The 23,883-nt window shown below is 35.3% G+C and overlaps 1 protein-coding gene and 1 non-coding gene across 1 annotated transcript; one reads left to right on the top strand and one right to left on the bottom strand.

Moving 5' to 3' along the window:
- LOC145518172 (uncharacterized) overlaps nt 1-23,883 on the bottom strand; it is a 1,384,210-nt gene that overhangs the window by 1,050,376 nt on the left and 309,951 nt on the right.
- LOC145519306 (small nucleolar RNA SNORD22) lies at nt 21,358-21,479 on the top strand. Its single transcript, XR_014063714.1, has one exon. It is a non-coding gene; the product is annotated as a small nucleolar RNA SNORD22 (small nucleolar RNA).

Genomic DNA, 23,883 nt, shown 5'->3' with positions numbered 1-23,883 from the left:
CCTCACCTTCTCCCTCAGAGTCCATAAGACTGTTCTATGCATCTGTGTCTCTTATTCTGTCTCACATATAGGGTTATCGTTACCATCTTTCAAATTCCATATATATGCATTAGTATACTGTATTGGTGTTTTTCTTTCTGGCTTACTTCACTCTGTATAATGGGCTCCAGTTACTTTATTAATTGAAATTCACATTAAAATGTATATACAGGTCACATTCAAGGTGTGATGTCTGAACACTGAAAACCCAATAAATATCAAGGTTTTTTTGTTACTATATGCCAGTTGCCATGCTAGTAATTTCTATAGGAATCATTTCATTTTATTCCCATCTAAAATTCAGTGTTGAGTTCAAAGTGAGCTATCTGGATCAATATGGCAGACTTCAGATATTATCCAGTCGATCTCATTACTGCAGTTGCCCCCATCTTTTTTATCTACTCCTATTGTTTTCTTGGAGCTTCCCTGGTGGCTCAGTGGAAAACAACCCTCCTTCCAATGCAGGAGACACAGGAGATGCAGTTCCTTCTCTGGGTCAGTAAGCTCCCCTGGAGGAGGAAATGGCAACCTACTCCAGTATTCTTGCCTGGAAAATTCCATTGACAGAGAAGACTGGTGGGCTGCATTCCATGGAGTCACAAACAGTTGGACACAACTTAGCAACTAAACAACAACTGTTCTTTCACCTTATTGATCTGAAGTTTCCTGAAACTTTTCAGATTTATTTAACATGTTTGTTTGTTTTCAAAATGGTAAGCTGAAACTTAGTTTGCTAAGTTTAGGGAGAATTTAGGGAGAATTTTCAGAAACCAACTGACATGTTAGGAGCACAGTGAAAAACGTTCATTCAAGACAATGTATAAAATGAGAAATAAAGTTTTAAAGACAGAATTAAAATGTTACAGAAACTAAGTCACATCCAGAAAGAACAAAGGGTTTTTTTCTACAGGGTCCCTAAATTTACAGTAGTCCCTCAGTAATTCCAGCTAGCATCACTTTGTTTCATGTTCGTATGAGGACATATACTATATTTTATTTTCTCTATCTCCTACTATATGGATAGAATTCAGTACCTAATTAGGTCCTGGCCTGCTGGAGTTTCTTGAAACTTTTTCAATGAGTTGCCTTAGTAAAGAGGGGAAAAAAATGGTAGTATTTAAACTAAAACTTGAAACTCAGAATATTTCCACATTATGTACATCTTAAACATTTCTAAGAACAAAGAAAATGCATAATAGAACCCATACTCTTAAGCCTTGGAAGGCATTAAAAATGGAAGCAAAAACAATTAACAATGCTGACAAGAAGGCAATTGTGTATCAGCTTACTGAGATCCGGTGCCCAGTGTAACTCCAATTCTATCCCATTTTTAGTGTTCCCAATACACTACGATGACTCACCATCAGACCCCCAAACTGGAATCCTATATGTCCTTTTTATAAATTATATCCTGATAATGCTGTGATCTCCTCTTAATTGTATTGCTTCATCCACAGCAGCTAAGTATAATGAAAGGATTCTAACTGAGAAGCAAATTCCTCAAAAGGAAATGGAGATTTTTTAGCAATGTGTACAAGCAGACTGCTTCCAAGAAACAATACAGGAAGTATATACGAGCCCACTGTTACTCGGTGAGAAAGTAGCCGGGGATTGGGACACGAAGCTCTGGTTCACAAAGCAAGAATGAGCATGAAAGGGTGTTGACTGGCCTAGAAATGATGTTCTTACAGCATCATTTCTTGCAAGAATGAGTCAACAGAGGAAACTCATGGGATTTGCTTCTATGCTGAATATCCCCCATAGGTAATGTGAAGTCCTAAAAACAAACAAGCAATATTCATTTGAAGACAAAAAATAAATAAATAAAATCTCAAAAAAGAAAAAAAAAAAACAAGTTAGTAGGATTTAGAATTGGTTTTCTGGGTCTTACAAATCTGTGCATTCCTTCTGAACTCCATTTTGTCATTTGTTCTTTACAATCTACACTTTACCAGAGTAATTTCCTGTCACATAATTCTGTTATATCTTGATAAACTGTTATAGTTGCTTGTGAAAGGGACTGTTTGCATATTTGCATATCTTTATATCACAACAGCTGATGGTTTTACACAATTAAATTCTGATGGCATTAAATACCATATATTATTAATTAATAGAAGCTCATGGCATTATCTACAGCATCCAAGTGTATTGTATAAGAGGCAGTTGCTTAATCATACACCCAATAAATTTGTATTAAAACTCTATTCTGTGCTAGAAACTGTTACGGCACTAGAGATATAGTAGTGAACAAGACAGAATTACCTGCCTTCTTGGAGCTCACATTCTACTTTGAACAGAGAGACAATAAACAAACAAACAAAAATAAACTATATAGTATGTCAGCTGGTCATAGAGTCATTGAAGCAAAATAAAGCAGTGAAGGGATGGACTTGCACTTGGGTTGTAAAAATACTTTAGATTTGTTCGTTTGCTTGCTTGCTTGTTTTACCTATGAAAATTCTTTTATCACCATGATGCACATGATGGAAGTACATGTACTTTCCTAAAGTGCTAAAAGAGTTTAATGAAGTCTGTAAATCATGATTTATTGATGAGCTCAAGGCAAAGGTAACCATTACTCACCATTTTTAGTCATGAGTCTCTGCCTGTGTGTGTTTTGGTGCATGAAGAGATGTTACTTAAACCTCAAGACAAGAATGCAATGTTCTTTGGGTGAAAAATTCATATCTTTTTGACCAATACAATTGATCACTTTTTATTTTTACACGATTATAAAAAATCATGGTATGTGTAAGTCATACAGGACACCAGCATTAATATGAAAAATAAGTGTTTGCTCAAGCATAATTTTTCTGCCTTCTCTCCAAAAATAGCATTGTCATTTCTAGCTCTGCTAATGGAAGAAGAAATTTATTTCTTGCAAAATGTGCTAATCTGTGTTGTGGAAAAAGTACTCACACATATTACATACTTGATAAGCTTTGATAGTTAATTAAAAAGGAAATAAATAGAATTTTAAATACCAGGTCAACAGGATATGGACATATTTTAGTAGTAGTCTAGAGGGGAAGGACACGAAGGTCTGTATGTTCTGAAACATCTCTCTTTCTTTCTCTCATTCAAACAAGCAATAAAACGATTGCATTGTAAAGCTGTGTTCGCACTGACATGTGAATTAATTAGTCATTCATAAAAAAATGAAGTCTCAGAAGCACTGAGCCTCAACAGTTGGATTTGAATCTAAATGTAGATTCATTGAATCTTCACCCTAAAAATGAGAGGGAGGGCAGCTTGAATAGAGATAGAACAGTAATAACCAAATAAACAAAGAAAATTACTGTGAATTTTAGTTCACATTTTGGCCAGCTCCATAGTTTTTCATTTTTACTATATCCTTCCCATTTTCTTTAGTTTTGATCCAAACTTTTGATAATATTTGTATGAGGTCAGATCAAATTTAATTAGTAAGCTTAGTTTGAGATTTGTCACAGATTTAATTTGTGTATATTTTTCTGCACTCATATAAAGAGTGTTCTTTTAGGATCATATTAACAGAAAACCCTCAACAGATCTTGATTGTTTTTACTCTTTGGATTTAGTCTCATTTTTCTTACTTCAGGAAAAATGATTCTTTCTGTACAGCAATACTCCTAAATGTATTTTAAATAGCTGTGTTCATATTATTCTATACTTTCTGAATGAATGGATTTCCATCTAATCCAGAGCAATAGATTTTTTTTTTTACAAACTAATAAGCAAACCATATTTCTATATAAATAGCCAAAAACAAAAGAGAAATAAGATAGTAAAGCCAGACTATTTTTAAAGTGCTATAGAAGAAAAGGATTGAAATTGTGATACATTAAAAAATAATTCTTAATTTGAATTCCAAATTTCATAGTTTGAAAAGATATCTGTTATTTCATAAACTGCACAACTGTTTTTCTCAGACAAATAGACTTTTTTCAAATTGTTACAGGTAAAGTTATGCCAGCTTTGCAACAATTCAATTCTTCAGTATAATAGCCAGTCAACATTTCTTTTCTTCTCTAGATGGTAATAACCCTGACATTTCTGAATCTCCCCAAAGCAATCATTTAGTGTTCCAAATATTTAGTAAGAAAATCTGAAGACAACTTAGCAGCACATTAGGTACTTCCTTCAACAAATTAGCAATCTAGCCTCTAGAATGGGGATGGCATTTTAGAATCTCACACCTAGGACCATTTTAGAATGAATATAAAAAAGAGTAAGGCTTGAATCCTGGGTCTACTGAAAAGAAAAGCAAGGAGTACATTTTGCGAAATTGCTATTTGCTAAAACTGAATAGGTCTGTCACTCACTTTAATGTCATGGTCCTAAATTCTTGGGGAAATGGAACAGTCAGACCTTTCCATCCTTGTGAAATGGAATATCTCCCCCCATCTCAGTAAGCAAGAATGTAACAGCCATCAGCAATTTCAGACCTCCAAATGTGAATGAGGACTCCTAAAAGGGAAAGCAAAGCCTGTGATCCAGCAGATGCCACTCCCCCCTCATAGTGAGGGCTGAAAAGCTGGGAGAGAGGGGGATGTGAGAAGTCAAAAAAAAAAAAAAAAAGAGGATGCTGGCCCTGATAGCTGAGATGAATATGAAAGGGATGACAAATAATCCCAGACCTTGCATTTCCCCATACGTTGCTATTATTGTTCAATCTATAAATCCTTTCTGATTCTTTACAACCCCATGGACTGCAGCACACTAGGCTTCCCTATCCTTAACCATATCTAGGAGTTTGCTCAGATTCATGCCTTTTGAGTTGGTGATGCCATCTAACCAATTCCTCCTCTGTTGCTCTCTTCTCATTTTGCTTTCAATCTTTCCAGCATCAGGGTCTTTTCCAATGAGTCAGCTCTTCACATCAGGTGGCCAAAGGATTGGAGCTTCAGTTTCAGCATCAGTTCTTCTAATGAATATTCAGGGTTGATTTCCTTTAGGATTGACTAGTTTGAACTCCTTGCAGTCCAAAGGACTCTCAACAGTCTTCTCCAGCACCACAATTCAGAGACATTATTTCTTTGGCACTCAGCTTTCTTTATCTTCCAAATCTCACATCTATACATGACTACTGGAAAGACCATAGCTTTGACTATATAGACCTTTGTTTGCAATGTCTTTGATTTTTAACACACTGTCTAGATTTATCATAGCTTTCCTTCCAAGGAGCAAGTGTCTTTTAATTTCATGGCTTCATTTACCATCTGCAGTGATTTGGGAGCCCAAGAAAGTAAAATCTGTCACTGCTCCCACTTTTTCCCCTTCTATTTGCCATGAAGTGATGGGAATAGATGCCTTGACTTAGTTTCTGAATGTTGAGTTTTAAGCCAGCTTTTTTTCACTCTCCTCTTTAAGCTTCATCAAGAAGCTCTTTATTTTCTTTTCAGTTTCTGCTATTAGAATGTTATTATCTGCAAATCTGAGGTTGTTGATATTTCTTCTGGCAATCTTGATTCCAGTTTGTGATCATCTAGCTGAGCATTTCACATGAGTACTCTGCATAGAAGTTAAATAAGCAGGGTGACAATATACTCCTTTCACAATTTTGAACCAGTGTGTTGTTCCATGTCCAGTTCTAACTGTTGTTTCTTGACCCACATACAGGTTTATCAGGAGACAGGTAAGGTGGTCTGTTATTCCTACCTCTTTAAGAATTTTCCTCAGTTTGTTGTGATCCACACAATCAATGACTTTAGTATAGTCAATGAAGCAGAAGTAGATATTTTTCTGGAATTTCCTGGCTTTCTCTGTGACCTAGTGAGTGTTTGCATTTTGATCTCTAGAAGGGCGCAAAATTCCTTGAGATATCTAGTTTTACTTAATTAACAGTAATATTTGATGTTCAGACTGCCTGCCCTCCTTTGTTACAAACTTCTATCTATCCTTACTTCTTCCCTCACCTCCTCGGAGCACTTCTCAGGGCTACCTGAGATGCTGCCTCCCAGGCTTGAAGTCCTAACATTCCCATTCAATATAACACTCTATACATTCAGATCGTGACCATATTTTTTAGTCCACACACTCTAGAGTGTCTTGACAAAAAATCGAAAACGATGCTAAGAAGGTCACTGAAATCCTTCTATCAGTGGAAACTTGACTCTTCGTTAGCATTGATGTGAAGCTACTCAAGATTTCTCACTCCCTATGCTTTCAAGGGATGGACAATAAATACTATTCAGGCCACTCTAAGATACTTGGGCAATCTGCAGACGAATGGTGGGCATATTGGCACAGTTCTGCCGGGCAGCCAACCAAGAAAGAAGCTGTTCTCAAAGGAGGTCTCCTTCTGGTCAGATGATACAGCCCAAGAATTTATGACAACCTTATGGCCCCAGTCCTTCTCATAAATCCAGTTCAATGACAGAATTTTGTACAATATAATTCCTGTGAATTAAAAAATACCAACTTTCTGCTGCAAAGCACTTGGCTTCACATTGTTGAGCCTTGAGTTGCTTTGATATGGGAAAAGACAGGATGCCAACAAAATGTGTCAAGTAAGCTCCATTACTTTTGAGATTTGAATAGTCAAATAATAATCTGCATGTTGGCATAGAAATTTAGATATACATACAGATATAGATGATACAGATACAGACAAGAATATAGGTAGAGCTAGAGATATATACACATGACTCTGTCTGTGTACTGGGGTTAGGGAGAACACTAACTATGTGTGCATGGTTGGGAAAAACTGGCATGGAAACACTAGTGGCCTCCCTATATTTTATTTTCAAAAATTGCTCAGTCTGAAATTAACATGAAAATAAAGGTTACCAATATTAATAGTTCAAATCCACGTTGGAATTTGAGAGACACAACCTGGCTTAGAATGACATTTTATTAGTTCAATAAACCCATTCTTTCTTCAAGTTACCTTACTTCTACTTCTTGATTGCATATGTAGCTTGCTTACCAGTTTGCTTTTCATTTTGGCCTTAGTGAACACAAAAAGATCCATCACAGAAAGGAAAGCATTTGGCTAGACATCAAAATGCTGATAGGATGTTACCAAGTAGGCAAGGTGTTGTCCCTTTGCTTTTAGTTTGACCACTTGGGAAGTATTTTGTTTTTCTTACAACATGTTTCTTTTTTTGTCATTTCCTATTTCCTAGCTGTCTTTTAGGGAAATTAGTAAAAATGTCAATGTCCACTCTCAAATATTTTAGCCACGATATCTAGGAATATGTTAATAAACAATTTAAAATATTCTAATAACATTTGCGATAACTTGTCTGTCCCTTTTTATCATTCAATAATGGTAAGTTAAGAAATCACATTTTCTTTATAATTCTAATGATGGTATATTTTAGATTAGTATATTATTTAAATGTGCAAACTGCAAATTGACAACATCTGGTACTTTAATGCAAGATGATATGGCACTGATTGTAAGATCAAGGTTACAGAATTTGATACAGGTTTTTTTATGCATTACAAAAATTGCAATAATTAATTCAAAGCTGCCACCAACTGCATTTTGATGCCATTTGAACTCTGAAATGAGAAGATCTGTAGTATCTTCTTACTTGGTGCACAGAAGTAACACAGAAGTCAATAATAGAAATATGATGTGCTTAAAATGAAAATGATTAAATGTTTTAATACATTTAACTTTTATAACCATTAAATAAAATATCTTAAGTGGTCATTGAGATCTAATATATTACTGACTGTCTCACTGCAAATCTATGATATTCAGCTAAAATTTATTTCAAGCTAAATTATTTGTTCATTGAACAAAATACACAAGTAGCATAACAAGTTATTTGAAAGAGACGATTTATATGGTAGTAGGCAATGAAACAAACATACAAATATATTGTATATATATAACTGAAAATGAATATAAAACAATTTTATCTATAGGTATCTAATCATTTCTTTAAAACTTTGGAGTCAATGGGAGAAGGCAAGGGTGGGATGATTTGAGAGAATAGCTTTGAAAAATATACATTACCATATGTAAAACAGATGACTAGTGCGAGTTCGATGCATAAAGCAAGGCACCCAAATTCGGTGCTCTGGAAAACCTAGAGGGATAGGGTGGTGCCGGACGTGGGAGGGGAGTTCAGGATAGGAGGGGACACATGTATACCTATGGCTGATTCATGTTGATGTATGACAAAAACTATCACAATATTATAAAGTAATTATCCTCCAATTAAAATAAATAAAATTTAAGGAATTTTTAAAATAAAATTAATTTTAAAAGGTTAATTTAAAATAAAGCAGTAATAAATAACAAAGTTCTGTAGATTGATGAGAAAATGTTCAATACACATTTTTTAAATTTAGCACATTATAAACATGATTATATTTCATTGCTAAGAGATAAAAAGTACAGTTAACCTTTTTTATCTGTTTCAAATGAGTGTAAAAACATATATATGAAGTTGAAAACTGAAACAAAAATAGAAAATCATTAATCTAGCATAAAGAAATAAGGACAAGTTTTATGTCCTTAGTGCAAATTCATTTTTCAAGAATTCTATGAAAGAAGATACAGTGTTTATTTATATTTCTGTAATATTTAAAAAATGATTCTGAAAAACTTTATAAGCAGCAGGGAGGTTGGCATAAAGGACAATTAACAACATAATGAATCTAAAGCTTCATAAAGTCTTGCAATATTTTTCAGGAGTATTAAGCTTATGGGTCATTTGAAAAGATGGCAAGCATAGTGCATTAGAACAATACATCAGAAGTCAGGAATTTTATTCCCAATTTCTATCATGTATGAAATGCCCTCAGACAATCCTCTTTAACCTTTGCTTCTACACAAGAAGAAAATAAAGATAATAATATTTGCTTCTTATCAAACAAAAATTTTTCTAAGATTCATAGGCTACTCTTAAAAACAGATTTTGAAGTCCTAGGGGGAAAGAGTTGTGTCATTTATAACTATAAAATATTATTTCAAAACTGAACTAAGTTCACTTGTTATGAATTCCAAAATCAATTTCAAAAGAAAAGACTCATGCAGAGAATTTCTTCTTGGTTGAAATGTCATGAACTTGGCAAAAGATTTAGTATTTTATGAAAGGACTGGTACAGGAATAAATTTTCAGAATTGAAACTTTCTGAATGTCTCTAGGCATTTTAAATAATATAAAAATGTCAGTATCCCAGTGTTGTGAATTTTTAGCCCAACACAAAGATGGACGGTGTCATAGAGGATGACACAAACGCTAAGGAGGAATGCGTCATCTCCCATGAGCTTTGGGGTGTTCTTCCTCTTGACTTCACCACACTTAATTCAGAGTAAGCACATATGCCCAGTAAGATTCAATTGAATCTAAGTGTATAGTCATATTTAATGCCCAGACTCAGGTACGAAGACAGAAAGCAAGAGGAAATAATAGTATATTGTGCTTATACATCATAACTACAAATATCTTAAGAGGAACTAAATGTGTTATTCTTTCCCATTAAAGAAACTGAAGGAAATTATGATTTAGTAAATTATTGAGGATCACAGAGAGAGTGGTAAAGTTATTATTCATTAGCAGGTCACATGACTCTAAATTACTTTTGTCTTTGCAGCACCAACTAGGAGACAGATGGTACCCCCTAAGAATGTCTCCTTCATAGATAGAAATAACTGAGTTAACTTGACTACCAGTTTCTGTTTGCTATATTTCTAAAGAGTTCCTAGCCGATGCTTTTTACCTATAATGTTGCTAAAGCAAACCTGCTCTTCTATGTCCTTGGCTTTGACTTCCACCACTTCAGCACATGTAGGTTTAGTGTCTGCTCTGAATACATTTTCTCTATCTGCCTGAAATAGATAGAATGAAGCCTCATACCTAGCCAAAGAGAAAAATTACAGACACATGAGCTAAGTTCTACAACTTGATTTTGAAAGATATTTATGTGTTCTAATATGAAATATTAGATGGGGACCATATATGTTATCTTTTAGGAAATTTTTGCTTTATAAAAAGAAGAGTATAATTATTTATTTGTTTATTAGAGAATCATATTGAAGTTCAATAGATCTGTCTGTTGACAACCATGTGAATATATTTAACATTACTGAATTGTAATGTAAAAATGATTAAGATAGTAATATAACACTATGCTTTTTTTAAAACACACAAAAAAAGAGTCTTCTCAAACAAACGATGCAGCTATTACTTTAAAAATATTAGTAAAAGCATTATGCCCTATACAGACACATGGATTTTAAGACAAGGAATATAAACTGGTGAATTCATCGAGAAGACATGGCTGTGCTAAATGTTTATGCAGCTAATAACAGAGCATCAAAATACAGGAAGCAAAATCTACTAAAATTGCAAGAGGGAAAAGACAAATTCACAATTATAGTGGGAGATTTTAAGATAACTTTCTATAGAATTGATGGAGCAGATACAAGATTATCAAAGTATCTAATGAATTTGACCTTATCAACACTTGTAGGACACTTAAATTAACAACAGTAGATTACAAGTTCTCCACAAGTGCACATAAAGCTATTACCAAAAGAAACCATACTGTGGGTGACAACATAAGTTTATATATACATCTACATATATATATGTAGATGTATATATATACATCATGCAAAGTATGTTCTCTGTACACATGGGATTAAATTGAAAGTTAATAAGAGAACATCCGGAAAATTTTCAAATACATGGGAACTAAATAGATACAAGAATACACAGAAGAACTGTACAAAAAAGGTCTTCACGACCCAGATAATCATGATGGTGTGATCACTCACCTAGAGCCAGACATCCTGGGATGTTAAGTCAAGTGGGCCTTAGAAAGCATCACTGTGAACAAAGCTAGTGGAGGTGATGGAATTCCAGTTGAGCTATTTCAAATCCTGAAAGATGATGCTGTGCAAGTGCTGCCATCAATATGCCATCAAATTTGGAAGACTCAGCCGTGGCCACAGGACTGGAAAATGTCCGTTTTCATCCCAATCCCAAAGAAAGGCAATGCCAAAGAATGCTCAAACTACTGCACAATTGCACTCATCTCACACGCTGGTAAAATAATGCTCAAAATTCTCCAAGCCAGGCTTCAGCAATATGTGAACCATGAACTTCCAGATTTTCAAGCTGGTTTTAGAAAAGGCAGAGGAGGCAGAGATCAAATTGCCAACATCTGCTGGGTCATTGAAAAAGCAAGAAAGTTTGAGAAAAACATCTACTTCTGCTTTATTGACTATGCCAAAGCCTTTGACTGTGTGGATCACAATAAACTGTGGAAAATTCTGAAAGAGATGGGAATACCAGACCATCTGACCTGTCTCTTGAGAAACCTGTATGCAGGTCAGGAAGCAACAGTTAGAACTGGACATGGAACAACAGACTGGTTCCAAATAGGAAAAGGAGTATGTCAAGGCTGTATATTTTCACCCTGCTTATTTAACTTCTATGCAGAGTACATCATGAGAAACTCTGGGCTGGAAGAAACACAAGCTAGAATCAAGATTGTGGGAGAAATATCAATAACCTCAGATATGCAGATGACACCACCCTGATGGCAGAAAGTAAAGAGGAACTAAAAAGCTTCTTGATGAAAGTGAGAGAGGAGAGTAAAAAACTTGGCTTAAAGCTCAACATTCAGAAAACTAAGATCACAGCATCCGTTCCCATCACTTCATGGGAAATGGATGGGGAAACAGTGGAAGCAGTGTCAGACTTTATTTTTTGGTGCTCCAAAATCACTGCAGATAGTGATCACAGCCATGAAATTAAAAGACGCCTACTCCTTGCAAGGAAAGTTATGACCAACCTAGATAGCATATTAAAAAGCAGAGACATTACTTTGTCCACAAAGGTCCATCTAGTCAAGGCTATGGTTTTTGCAGTGGTCATGTATGGATGTGGGAGTTGGACGGTGAAGAAAGCTGAATGCTGAAGAATTGATGCTTTTGAACTGTGGTGTTGGAGAAGACTCTTGAGAGTCCTTTGGACTACAAGGAGATCCAACCAATCCATCCTAAAGGAGATGAGTCCTGGGTGTTCATTGGAAGGACTGATGTTGAAGCTGAAACTCCAATACTTTGGCCACCTCATGTGAAGACCTAACTCATTGGAAAAGACTCTGATGCTGGGAAGTATTGGGGGCCGGAGGAGAAGGGGATGACAGAGGATCAGATGGCTGGATGGCATTACCGACTTGATGGACATGGGTTTGGGTAGACTCCGGGAGTTGGTGATGGACAAGGAGGCCTGGCGTGCTGCGGTTCATGGGGTCTCAAAGAGTCAGACACGACTGAGCGACTGAACTGAACTGATTTGCTAGGTCTTTACTTCACCTTACAGGATGTCTGGCTCTAGGTGAGTGATCGCACCATCATGATTAACTGGGTCATGAAGATCTTTTTTGTACAGTTCTTCTGTGTATTCTTGCCACCTCTTCTTAATATCTTCTACTTCTGTCAGGTCCATACAATTTTTGTCGTTTATTGAGCCCATCTTTGCATGAAATATTCCCTTGGTATCTCTAACTTTCTTGAAGAGATCTCTAGTCTTTCCCATTCTATTGTTTTCCTCTATTTCCTTTTCTTTTTTTTTTTTTTTTTGCAGATATAAATTTATTTATTTTAGTTGGGGGCTAATTACTTTACAATATTGTAATAGTTTTTGCCATACACTGACATGAATCAGCCATGGGTTTACATGTGTTCCCCTTCCTGGACCCCCCACCCACCTCCCTCCCCATCCCATCCTTCTGGATCATCCCATTGCCCCGGCCCTGAGCCCTTGTCACATGCATCAAACATGGAATGGTGTTCTGTTTCACATATGATAATATACATGTTTCAATGCTATTCTCCCAGAACGTCCCACCCTCACCTTCTCCCTCAGAGTCCATAAAATTGTTCCATGCATCTGTGTCTCTTATTCTGTCTCGCATATAGGGTTATCCTCTATTTCTTTGTATTGATCCCTGAGAAAGGCTTTCTTATCTCTCCTTGCTATCTTTGGAATTCTGCATTCAAATGGGTATATCTTTCCTTTTCTCCTTTGCTTTTCGCTAGTCTTTTCACAGCTATTTCTAAGGCCTCCTTAGACAGCCATTTGGCTTTTTTGCATTTCTTTTTCCTGGAGATGGTGTTGATCCCTATCTCCTGTACAATGTCACAATCCTCTCTCCATAGTTCATCAGGCACTCTGTCTATCAGATCTAGTCCCTTAAAATTATTTCTCACTTCCACTGTATAATCATAAGGGATTTGATTTAGGTCATACCTGAATGGTCTAGTGGTTTTCCCTACTTTCTTCAATTTAAGTCTGAATTTGGCAATAAGGAGTTCATGATTGGAGCCACAGTCAGCTCCCAGTCTTGTTTGTGCTGACTGTATAGAGCTTCTCCATCTTTGGCTGCAAAGAATATAATCAATCTGATTTCGGTGTTGGCCATCTGGTGATGTCCATGTGTAAAGTCTTCTCTTGTGTTGTTGGAATAGGGTGTCTGCTATTACCAGTGCGTTCTCTTGGCAGAACTCTATTAGTCTTTGCCCTGCTTCATTCCGTACTCTAAGGCCAAATTTGCGTGTTACTCAAGGTGTTTCCTGACTTCCTATGTTTGCATTCCAGTCCCCTATAATGTAAAGGACATCTTTTTGGGTGTTAGCTCTAAAAGGTCTTGTAGGTCTTCATAGAACTGTTCAACTTCAGCTTCCTCAGCATTACTGGTCGGGGCATAGACTCGGATTACTGTGATATTGAATGGTTTGCCTTGGAAACGAACAGATCATTCTGTCGTTTTTGAGATTGCATCCAAGTACTGCATTTTGGACTCTCTTGTTGACCATGATGGCTACTCCATTTCTTCTAAGGGATTCCTGCCCACAGTAGTAGATAAAATGCTCATCTGAGTTAAATTCACCCATTCCAGTCCATTTTAGTTCGCTGATTCCTAGAATGTCAACGTTCACTCTTGCCATCTCCTCTTTGACCACCTCCAACTTGCCTTGAGATTTACTAGGTAACGTACATCAAATGAATGGTAATACCTGAAAGAAGTGAAGTAAAAATTACCTCCATCTTTTTCCCTGCTGCTGAGAGTGAAGAAGAAAAATTAACTTTTAAGAACTACTTTACTAATATAATTATAAAGTTAATATCATAACTTTACATCATTATAAAGTTATATCACAAAATTTAAAACCCAATTTAATTTCAAGCAAATTTTAAATATTCATAAACAAAATTACTTTAATGATTGCCATACCGGCACCCTGGTGTGCTGCACAATATTCAAGGAAAACCTATGGGAAATTTTTAATTTGTGGGGGAAACAATGACCTCTTTGGACACCGACAAACTACTACTACTTAATTATTGTACTGAAATACTTAGTGATGAGAATTAGCAAGCATTTATTTTGACTTAGAGATGTTTTGAAAAAATTACTAAAACATTAATAGGGTACCATGACCCAGAAAATATGAGTACCTCTGTTTCAGACATGTCCTGTTTTTGTTTTGTTTGAATTTACCTATAAGGGAAACTATTGGGCTAATTTGCTTTTAGATTGCTAATCCAGAATCTGGCGTATGTATACTAAGAATTTATTTAAAGGTAACAAGAATTTTAATTTGCTTTCCCAATCATCATGTTCTATTTCCCAAGTAGGCCTGTGTTATTAGGGAAAAAGTAAAAAGAAATTAATTGGTTCTCTATATTCTACCTGTTTATTTTCTGTCAAAAAAAGGCTAAGAGAACAGAAATCTATTTCAACATTTTACCTGTGCAAGGTGTTCATTAAAATCCCTCCCCCGATAGCTCCCACTATTGTCTTAGGGTAATCGTCCCCTTTCATTTTTTTTTTCCTTTTTTATATTATATTTTTCCTATCATACATTTATCTAAATGTTGATTTGAGTTAAGAGCTATTCTTCCAGAGAGAAAATATTTCTTTACAGGATAGATTTTCATATTCAGCACTAGAGAAATAAACTAACCAAGTCTGTGACAGAGCATAGAAGCTAGAGTAATATACCCTGTCAGTGAAATTAAAAAATCATCATATTATCGTATCCACCTCTAATTACAAAGATTTCTTCAGAGAACCTAATGTTTCCTAGAGAACTATCATCTCCTCTTGTACTCTCAATAAATCTCAGATGTATCTTTAGCTGCATATAATTATGTGACTTCTTAAAGTGTTTGAAACAGAATCCAGATGAATGAAGACTCTTAAAGCCTCCTGATAGAAGAGCAAAGTGCTAAGAGGGTCCCCTATTGTAACTACCATGACAACCCCTATCTTTTAAGCTGAAATTCAGCTTTTTTAGAGTAGCTACGTTTCAGTTCCATGGGGTGAAACTCAATTTGTATCACTGGCTGCTGCGCTGTAAAGGAGAATTTCAATGCCCTGTTGAATGCTAAATCTTCTTGTTAGTTTGTTTGCTTGTTTGCAGAATAATCTTTAGACAGACATAACGACACACGCCATAAGATTTCCCAAACTGAACTTTCTCTTCCCTCTGGAAATGATGAGATTGGAAGGAAAAAAAAAATATTTAGTGTAAAACAAATGAATACAAAACAGAGCCAGGTCTTCTCTGCAATTAAGGATACACAGCAATCGTTACTGCAGAGTATGAACCTTGTATCCAAGAGGAGATTTATAAGTCCTTTATGAACCGGTGGAAGGAAGCTATGCTACTTAATGAGAATAAATATAACTAAAGAGAGAGGACTAAGAATAATTCTTCTGGAAAGGATGGATGATTTAGAGCATCTAACTAAATTTTAAAAATCATTATCTAGTTTATTTTTTATTGATAACTAATAAACATTGATATCAGTTGATATTAAATCATCTAAACTGATACTATTTAAAATAATCAGTTATAAAAAATTAATTAATAGACTGAAAGAACAACATTTTAAGGCAATACCCTGTTGTATGAAATCTATCTTTTAAAAAGGTTAAAGTGAATAAATTCACACATACATAAATAAATGATAAAATGTTAATTTCAATATAATGAGTTGCATATACTTATATGTAGTGGTTATATTTGGTTTAAGGGATGGTAAAGGAAATAAGAACTGAAGAGCCTCTTGAAGAAAGTGAAAGAGGAGAGTGAAAAAGTTGGCTCAAAACTCAATATTCAGAAAACTGAGATCATGGAATCTGGTCCCATTACTTCATGGCAAATAGATAGGGAAACAATGGAAACAGTGACAGACTATTTTGGGGGGCTCCAAAATCACTGCAGATGGTGACTACAGCCATAAAATTAAAAGACACTTACTCCTTGGAAGAAAAGTTATAACCAACCTAGGCAGCATATTAAAAAGCAGAGACATTACTTTGCCAACAAAGGTCCATCTAGTCAAAACTATGGTTTTTTCAGGAGTTATGTATGGATGTGAGGTTGGACCATGAAGATGGCTGAGTGCCAATGAATTGATGTTTTGAACTGTGGTGTTGGAGCAGACTCTTGAGAGTCCCTTGAGCAGCAAGGAGATCCAACCCATCCATCCTAAAGGAAATAAGTCCTGAATATTCATTGGCAGGACCGATGCTAAAGCTGAAACTCCAATATTTTGGCCACCTGATAAGAAGAACCAACTGATTAGAAAAGACCCTGATGCTGGGAACAATTGAAGGTGGGAGGAGAAGGGGAGGACATGGTTGGATGGCATCCCCGACTCAATGGACATGAGTTTGAGTAAACTCCAGGAGTTGGTGATGGACAGGAGGCCTGGTGTGCTTCAACACATGGAGTCTCAAAGAGTCAGACACGCATGAGTGACTGAACTAAACTGAACTGAAAAGAAATAAAACTTTTATTTTGTATTATTCTTTACTGTCCTGTGAATTTTGGAAGATGGTTGATGATTTTAATGTCTTACAAACTTTCACAGCAGTTTGATTTTGATTCATCAATTTTAAGCTTTTATAATATATATATGTGGATAATTATAGGCTATAAAATATAACATTACATACAAAAATTTCCTAGTGGAATTTATTTCTTAAAACTTTCTTTGAATATCTAACAGATTGTAAATTATACATGCCTATGTATTTATAGGGCTTCCCATGTCACTTCACAGGGCAGTGGTAAAGAATCTGCATGCCAATTCAGGAGACTCAGGAGGTACAGTTTTGATCTCTGCATCAGGAAGATCCTCTGGAGGAGGAAATGACAGCTCACAGCAGTATTATTGCCTGGAAAATTCCGTGAACAAAGGACCCTAGAGGGCTATAGTCCATGGGGTCGCAAAGAGTCAGATATGACTGAGCAGCTGAGAACGTGTACTTGTATAAAAAAAATTTATTATTTTTGTCAAATGTTTGCCTCAATGAATATAATATTTTCCTCTATTAAATGCTTTCAAGCTGAATTCTATTTAATATAAAAACATATCTGTATCTGCTTTACTCATTTATTATTTTATTTATTGGCTATTTTACTGCTTCAAATCTAATTTTATTTACTGTTTGTTTGTTGTTCTGCTTCTCACTGACAGTTATGCAGTTTTAGAATCCATCTCTTCTAACCCTAGAAGTTAGCCCATTTAAAGTCAACTATTATAACCGACTTCTTACTTAATTGCTATCATTTTCATTGTCTATTTCTTTAATGCTATATGTATTTTTCTCTATCACAGCTGTTTTTTGTTCTTGTATGCTATTCATGCTAGTTTTAGTTCAATAAAATTTAAAAGTCTAACAGTGCCAAGGAATAAACAAGTTTTGATTATTTTTATTCTTTATTTGAAGTAAGAAAAGTTACTCATCAATAATCTTTGCTTTCCCCATCATATTCTTATAAATATAATCCAGTTTTATGGGATTAATTTAATGTTAAAAAATTTAATATTACTAAGTTTCCCAAGATGATAGTTTGCCTTCCATATTTTATTTTTAAATCATAATTATATGAAGTATTATACTTTACTCCTTTATTACCATGAAACTCCTTCTTGAGTCCTGGTATTTTTTTTCTTCTGGCCATACCATCCGGCATGTGGCATCTTATTTCCCCCACCGGAGATCAAACCCGCATCTCCTGCATTGGAAGGCAGAGTCTTAACCACTGGACCACTGGGAAAGTCTTTTGATTAATTTTTTAAAGACTAATGTTTGTTACATTGATAAAGCCTGTCTCATTTGTAAAATCCCCCACAGAAGAAGACCAAAGAAGTAGCTATACTTTCAATTATTTTCCTTCTCAAAAGCATAATAGGAATGGAAATTATTTTAGTAGTAATGATGGAATAATTTCAGGCTACTGTCTTCTCTTTTTTTTTTGAACCTTGGAATTACATGTATTCTGCTATAACTAATTATGATATTTTTCACTAATTCTGTATAAAATTTGGTGAACAATTTTGGTTAACTGCATTTTTATTCTCTATTTCTTCTCTCTCTTTTCTGTCATTTATTCCATCCCCATTATCTCTATTTTTCCTCTGATTTATCTATGTTTCCTTCGTATTCTGAATTTCCAATACTGGTTCTTTATAAAAAAATAAAGAAAAATGTATTTTTCTCCATCCAATATTAGTTCTGTATGACCTCTAAATAAATTCAATTTTTCTAGTTCAGTTTATATTTCCTTTCATGTCTAAGTTAATATTTGCCTCTATGTTACCCTTTTCTTTTGGCTCTCTGCTATTATTTAATAGAAACTGCTTCTATTTGCATATTTTTCATAAGAAACCAGGCAGATATTATTACACTTTTCTAGTTTCTTTTAGAAGGTCATTGCAAATGTTGTGTTCTTTTGACTATCCATTGCCAGCATTTGGCGCATATATAAGGTGGCTGAGAGCCCTTAAAACTGCAAAGCTAGCTACTTCCTCCTTATAACAAAATCTCAATATCATTTGGATGAGATTACACCTCCTTTGGGGTTACCCAGATGGCTCAGTGGTAAGAATCTGCCTACCAATGCAGGAAATATGGGTTCGATCCCTGGGTCTGGAAGATCCCCTAGAGAAGGAAATGGCAACCCACTCCAGTATTCTTGTCTGGAGAATTTCGTGGGCAGAGAAGCCTAGCAGGCTAAGGTCCATGGGGTTGCAAAAAGAGTCAAACACTACTTAGCAAGTAAACGACACACCATATTCTAAATCTGACACTTACCAGATTTCTATATAACACAAGTGCTCTGGGTGGAATTTCCATATTTTCCTGCTCTGTCAGGTTGTCTTATTTAACTAGGGAGTTAGAATTTTTCTTTCAATTTATTATACATTAATGTTAAAAACCACACCTACAGCACAAATACTCATTTGTCAACTATGTTTCTTCTGTTCTGTTCCCCTGCTTGAGTGTTAGGCATTGTACATAAAGTAGGAATACTTCCTTTTATTCTTTTTTCACCTACAATCAAGACTTTATTCACACAGAATCATATAGGGATCACAGTAGCAATTTTTTTTATTTTGTCAATAAAGTGAAATTTCTAAAAATTAAGTTTAGAAGATGGGAATTAATAAAGAAGAAAGTTTAGGAACACATGTGTTTAATCCAAGAATATGCTCCTCATTCCCTCTTTATCAATTAAAAAAAAATGTATAATCTATAGGCTTTGCTTACATCTTCAGAAAGGCACCAGGGTATAGTAAACAACATAAAATTTAGAATCAAGAGGTCTTTCATTTGATTCTGGAGTCTTAGAGACTTGACTTGATTCTGAATATATTTGCCATACGAATTTGGGTCAATATCTAACCTTGTTGATCTTCAATTTATTCATTGTTGCTCTCATTGAACTGTGAAGTTCTATACTAGAAAATCATGTAAGTAATTAGCAGAGTGCTTAACAGTGAATTAATCTTAGCTATTGTTAGCCGACACTCTTTATGCAATCTTGTACATCTTTATATATATTTTAGTGGAACGTTTGAAGAACACAATAGATATATTTAGTGGTTCACTGTTTTAAGAGAGAAGTTAGGAGGCATGCATATGGCATGTTTTAATTTATTTGAGTAAATGACTTGAGCTTTTTCCTTAAACTAGGGAGTAAATAAACATATTTTTAACAATCTTAGATGACTCATTGACTCATAAATAAGTATTTAAAATGAAATTATGATTAAGCTTTAATACTGAATTAATAGGAGGAAATAAATACGGGGAATCCAGAAAATATAAATATATATCATACTTCACACTTCAATATTTTGAATCTTGAGTGTATTTGTGTGTATGAGGTTGTGTATGTTGTTATAATTATGTGGGTGAGAAACACATCTAGTCTGTTGAGTTGGGGAAAGCTGAGAAAGAGTTGTAAAAGTGTTTAGGTTCTTGAAAATGAAGAATATTGAGAGGCATTAATTAAAATATGCATTATTTATCAAGAGAAAAACAACAGTAAATACTCCAACTCAAATATAGCTCAACATGCTTCAAGGTTTCATAGGTACATTTAATGTGAAGATAAAGATGTGAAATCATATTCTGTACACATTATATTTGTAGAGATTTTATTTTTGCAATTTAGCAAATCAGTTGTGATTATTATAGGCTTCTGTTATATTTGCCGGAGTTGACATAAACTGGATTGGAATGGAATTAGTTTTTCCAAGGCTTATGATTGAAATCCCAGTAGCTATCACCAGATATTATACTGTGCTATTTCAGATTGTTAATGAAAAAGCCATGTGGGTTCCATCAATGACAAATATAAATTATGGTAGCAATTCAATTAAATTATTTTTTACTGTATATTAACTCTTTCTTAGAATGACTTTAATGTGCATATACAAATCTACCCATGTGAATAGTAATAAAGACTATCTTACATTTTAAGTGTTAGTCACATCCGACTCTTTGAGACCCCATGGACTATAGCCCTCCAGGCTCCTCTGTCCATGGGATTCTCAAGACAAGAGTACTGGAGTGGGTTACCATTTCCTTCTCCAGGGGATCTTCCCAACCCAGGGATCAAAACTGGATTTATTGCATTGCAGGCAGATTCTTTGCCATCCGAGCCACCAGGAAGCTTATATCTAAGTATTAAGAATACATTTTAGGGTTTCCCTGGTGGCTCAGTGGTAAAGAATTTGCCTGCCTTTGCAGGAGATACAGGTTCGATTCCTGATCCAGAAAGATCACACATGCTGCGGAGAAACTGAGCTCCTGCAGCACAGTCCCTGAGCCTGCGCTCCAGAGGACGGGAACTGCGCCAAGGGCCACAACTCCTGGAGCCTGTGCACCCTGGAGCCTGTGCTCTGCAAAAGAGAAGCCACCGCGGCGAGCAGCCCACGCCCTGCAACTAGAGAGTAGCCCCTACTCTCAGCAACGAGACAAAAGCCCATGCAGTAACGAAGATCAGGAACAGCCAAAAGGAAATAAGTAAATAACATATTGTAAACCCAGTGAAGAAGCAGTCACTCATTTCACCTCCTGCTCTAGTCCCACAACCTATGAAAGTGAACCAGCTGAAGCTGGCTGAGGGAGGACACAAGTTTGTTTCAGAGGACTGTCTGAGAGATAAAAAGGATCTCCAAACACAGGGAAGGAAGAAATATCACTTTGTGAAAATCAGTTCTATACTTTTTTCCAGGCCTGGAGAAAGAACAAGGCACATGTAATGGAAGTCAACTCTCAGAGGATATCAAAAAGGGAATTTTCAAGTCATTACTTGTAAAACCTACCTATTCAAATTAGCATATAATCACTTCAGCTTTTCTAAACATGGTCTTATTTTAACTTTCAAATAAAAGGAAAAAATCAAATAAGTTTTTAGATGTTTGAACCTACCTATACCTTGTGAAAATTAATTTTGAATACTAACTTGCTTTGTCATATACAATAAAAGAAATTTCAAACTATTTTTCATATTTGCTTTAAAAGATACTAATCAAGAGTTGGTTGTTAACTGAAGTATCATCTTCATGTCTCATAATGAAATTAATAACATCAATTGTTCTAAAAATGGTTATAAAAACCACTCTACTGATGTAAATTGTAAGAGGAGAACAGCTTCAGGTTAGAAGAATAATGATTTTTGAGTAATACTGTGAGAAAAACAAAGCAATAATAACATCCTAGAAGGAAAACTTACAGGCACACGGGGGACCTTGTGGCAAAGAAGGAGCCAAACCAGTGTGGGTCTTAAAGGTGTTTCTCCATGGGGATTATTGATGACAATAACTGTTACATATTGATTTCTGACATATCTAGCCCTTGAGTCCTGCAGTCCAGAAAGGAAATGGCTTACACTATAATTGTCATGATGACAAATATAAATTGAAAAACATATTCTTAGCAGCTTATGGGCGGAAATTCCTTTTCACATGGTGATCATGAGTGTGCATTTTTTCTGTAACTTCACCTGTCACACAAGGCCAAAGGAAGGAAATAAACAATCTCCATAAGTGCATGGTGTGGACAGACATCAATGAGGCTACTTCACATCCAGGAATTTTGTCAGTACCCTAACTGAGAAAGAAAGTTTGTTTCCAAAATGCAAATTCCACAACCCAGCTTTGGGCAGGAGATCAAACACAACTGACCAAAGGAGCTGTGACTCAGAGAAAATCTCCGGAGAAGGCATGGATCACTAATCATGCCTCAATGTCCTGATAGTCAGTCAAAAATTTTGTCCCAAATATACAATTCATAGGAGATCCCTTCATAAGAAACATAAAAATGAAGTTACTAAGCTCCCAAATTGACATTAATACCAATAGTGTTGATATTAAATATATTGGAATGAAATCATTTAACCCAATAAACAAATTGTGATTCCTTCATCATCCCATTGGTGCTTAGTAATGACTCAGAGCACATAATGATTTCAACCAAAGTTTGGGTAAGTTTGTTTTTAGTTGCTTTTTTTTTTCTTAAGTTTTTATTACTATTATGGCAAAAATGTAAACTGTTAAGTTCTTCTGTTGTTCATAAAAAAGTTAAACTTAAAGCATAAGTTAGAAGAGGCTGCTGCTGCTGCTGCTGCTAAGTCACTTCAGTCATGTCTGACTCTGTGCGACCCCATAGACAGCAGCCCACCAGGCTCCTTGGTCCCTGGGGTTCTCCAGGCAAGAACACTGGAGTGGGTTGCCATTTCCTTCTCCACAGAAGAGGCTACATATGTAAAGACCTCCAAATGGTCTGATGTGACAATTTTTAAGTGCGATTTGAGGCAAATACCTCAAATCATTATAAAAGTTCTAAATCTAAAGACTTTATTCAGAAAAAAGACTGAGAGAAATTATGTCAGGGATAATTTCTGTAATCGTATTCCGGTGCTCTCAGTTAAGTAGCAATCTGAACAATGCTCTCTCCAAGTGCTGATTTACCATAGCCATTACAGGATAAAGAGGGGAAATACAACCAAAAAGAGTTTTCATTTGAAAATATTTTTTAGAGGTCTATAAGTTTTAGGAAGAATTTTAGTATGAAATATTGTAGTATAAAGTACATTTTCATACCCGTAAATGTAAAAATCCAGTGAAAATGCATTGATTCTGGAAGAAGCATGTATCAGGCACATTTGAGTTATCTTTTTTCCAAAGGTTTGCTCTCTGACTATGTTAATGACCAATATTATCCAAGATGCTCACATTCTCATGTCTTTACTGATTCTTAAAATGGACTTAAATACACTTGTAAAAGTAATAAAGAGTTGGCTTCTTGTTTTATAAAAATAAATGAATAAAGTGGCTCTTTTCAAAATGTTATTCTTTTATTAAGTACCACCAATGCGGTTTATAGGAAAACAATAAGATCTGAAAGAGGCCAAAAAAAATTGCAAAATCAAAGAAAACTTCAAAAAACATGACATGTTCAAGAAATACAGATAGCACAATAGACTGGAATTTTGTAGTGCAGCAGAAAGCTTGAAAGTTGTGTATCTCTGCCAATTCTCGGGTAAACACTAAGATGGGACATGGC

Source organism: Giraffa tippelskirchi, chromosome 8 (genome assembly GCF_054371585.1).
Source record: "Giraffa tippelskirchi isolate mGirTip1 chromosome 8, T2T-mGirTip1v1.2.pri, whole genome shotgun sequence".
Lineage (NCBI taxonomy): Eukaryota > Metazoa > Chordata > Mammalia > Artiodactyla > Giraffidae > Giraffa > Giraffa tippelskirchi.
The sequence above is the reverse complement of the archived record's forward strand: the minus strand, read 5'-3'. Positions and strand labels throughout refer to the sequence as shown.